This window comes from Octodon degus, unplaced genomic scaffold (genome assembly GCF_000260255.1).
Source record: "Octodon degus isolate 3935 unplaced genomic scaffold, OctDeg1.0 scaffold00114, whole genome shotgun sequence".
Classification (NCBI taxonomy): Eukaryota; Metazoa; Chordata; class Mammalia; order Rodentia; family Octodontidae; genus Octodon; species Octodon degus.
Window position 1 is genome coordinate 6,084,613 of NW_004524690.1, and position 3,116 is coordinate 6,087,728.

Sequence of the window (3,116 nt, forward strand, 5' to 3'; positions counted from 1 at the left end):
ACTTGCAATTAGAAGAAGTGGAGACCCTCCCTCTACCTTATCTTTCCAGCTGTCCCTGGGTAGCCCTCCAGACTGGACCACGAGGCAGCCATCCGCTGTTAAGGGCGGCGACACCCAACTTCAGCTGAAGCAGTGCTCAATGCTTGAAATGCACACAGATCACCTGGAAATTGCCTTTAAGTACAGACTGTGATTGGGTGAAGCCAGGGGAGGAGCCTTAGGTTCTGTGTCGTTACTGAGCTCCAGGTACTCAGAATAGCCACGCTGCTGGCCTGGGGACCACATTTCCAGGAACAAGCAATTAGCACTGGTACTATTTGCTTGAAACAACAAAAGCTACTTCTGACAGGGTGAGATTTTGAGACACTGTGTGAAGTCTCCAAGACTTCCCAATAAGGGCAGAGGAGCCCAAAGCATCTGAGCCAGGAGAAGGCTGGCACTGATGAGTCCAGTAGCTCCAGTGCTGCTACTGTGCAGAGCAAAAGTGATCAAGTGCTAAACATGAACACAGAGCTGCAGAGGCTGCAGCTGAGCTTCCTCAAAGGGGATAATGACAAAATCCCTGGGAAGTCACCTTATTATGGGTTACTTGAAGGTGTGGATTTGACACGGACACCTTTACTGTTTGGCTCAGCGTGGCAGAGATTGCAGCATTCCCTAGAGCCTTCTTGCCTTAACTGACTGCACCAATACAGATGGCTCATGCTAGACATGTCTTGATAATGTCATGACTGGATTGAGAATACACTTGGTCCTCAGGGAGGGAGGAGAGGAACCAGGATTTCTTACTAAGAGAAGTTCAGAGAAGCTTCCAACCCAATGGGACCATTGATGCCATGGCTTCTAAAAGGGGCACTGAGAGTGGCAGTGGTGTTGAGTCTTCCACCCAGATAAGATTTTCTTCTTTTCAGTCATGAGCTGTAGAAGGCAGGGCCAGGTCCCTTCTGCTGGGCATTCCCAGGCCTTAGCTCACTGCTGGGGCTCACACTGTGCTGTACTCACTGAGTTCATGAATGCTCAGAGCAGGCAGAAGGAGCCTCAGGTCACAGCTGATGCTTCCTGACAGAGCTCACATACCAAAGCCACAGGGCATCTGACAGAGCATCAGTCAACCTGGAATCACAGGCATCCGACTTGACTCTGCTTCAGTCACAGGTGAGTAAACGGAGGTCACATGCCAAATCAGCCTTTACTTTGTGAAAGCAGCTTGCTGTGCACCAGCGGCATCCCAGGTCCTGTCATTGCTCCACAGTTTCCTCAGCCCTGACTGGCATGTTGGAGTCAGAGCTCTTACGGTGCCTTCAGAGAAGCCACTGTGATCCTACTGCAGAGGGGAAGACAGGCTTCAGCTCCCTTCATGACGCCACCTCCTGCTACTTCCAAAACACAATAGGACCAGCTCCATTTGTGTTTTTCCTCCTGACAAGACTCTCCACACTTTTTCATTTGATTAGATCCCCAGTGCCTTAAGGAATCTAAAAAATCTACTCTGCATGTTAGAGATGGGAGGTGGTGGGAAGGATATGAAGTCACTCAGAACACTTCCTCTGAGAGCAAGTTGGCTAAAATTACCATACAAACCATTAGTTCTTTTCCTGCTATTCATTTCCTTTTTCCCCTTTCTCAATCCCACAAATCCTTAGTTTCTAAAATTGAAAAGAAACACACACACACACACACACACACGCAACACACACACAAATGAGTCTATCATTCAGTGTATGAGAGCTATACATCAAACCTGTGGACTTAAAGCAATAGTAGTAAAAATAACAATAGACACAATCTATTTGCGCTCACTGTATTCTTCAACAGAAATCGTGAGAAGCTAGGAAAATAAGCACAGAGTAACATTTAATTATCACTGCCCAATTTCTAACAAGTCTTCATTTCTAGTTTTTTAAAATTGACATAAAATTATATGTATGACATTAGATTGCTTAGCTTTTCATTATTATAACAAATGCTCAACTTAGTAACTTTTGAAAAGAAAATAAGTTTCCTTAGGCCAACAGCTGTGTGCACGCAGGGGTACAGTGCTTGCCTCTGCTCAGGCCAGGGCCCTTCAGCCTCCCGCACTGTGGCAGATTAGCAGTGTGGAGATGTGCACAGAAACAAGACACTGCATCCTGACACAGGAGGCAAGAGGGCTGGGGGAGGCCACGCATAGCCTTCCAGAGCAAATGTCTAGAGAGAACTTCCAAAGAGCTACCCTAACCCTTTCAGAGGGTGTGCCCTCGATGACTTCGGACCTTCCACTTGGCCCCACGTCTCCCAGGTGCTGCCCTTCCCAATAGCTTCACCCTTGGGACAAAGCCTCTAATTACATGGATCCTTGGAGGACAAAGCAACCCCAAATCAGAGCAGGCAGGATGCTCTGGGGCACACTGTTGTCTCTCAGTACCATGGGTAACTGGATCCATAAGCCCACTGGATATTCACATCTATAGGTGCTCAAGTCAGCGCATATAAAATGGTGGAGTATCAGCATATTATTCACTTACATCTTACTGTGCCCTTTAAATCACGGTGCTGAATCCCAGAGCCAGTGACCAGTGTCAAGTCTGTGGCCTGTTCAGAACTGGGCCACCCAGAAGAAGGTGAGCAGCAGTCCCAGTGAGCTCAGCTGATCCCCAGGGCTTGCATCACTGCGTGAGCGCCACCTCTTGTCAGGTCCACAGCAGTGCCAGATTTTTGAAGGAGCACAAGTTTCATTGTGAACTGTGTGCATCCTGTGAATCTTGGCTGAAAACTCTTTGGATCATCTTGAAACAAATCCCCTGTCTCTCATGAAAAATTGTCAGCAACAAAACCAGTCCCTGGTGCCCCCCAAAAAGGTGAGAACTAGTACTTAAAATCATCACTGGGTTATCTGTAATATTTAATACAATATAAATACCTAATACATATAAACAGTTGTTATACTGGATTGTTTAAAGAATAATGACCAAAAAGATCTGTGCTTTCAGTACCGATGCAGTCCCCTCCCCACCCCAGTTTTTTTTTTTTTTTTTTTTGGCAGAACCGGGGATTGAACTCAGGCCCTTGTGCTTGCCAGGAAAACGTTTATTCCACTGAGCCATCTCCCCAGCCCCTGATTTTAAAGCTTTTGATGG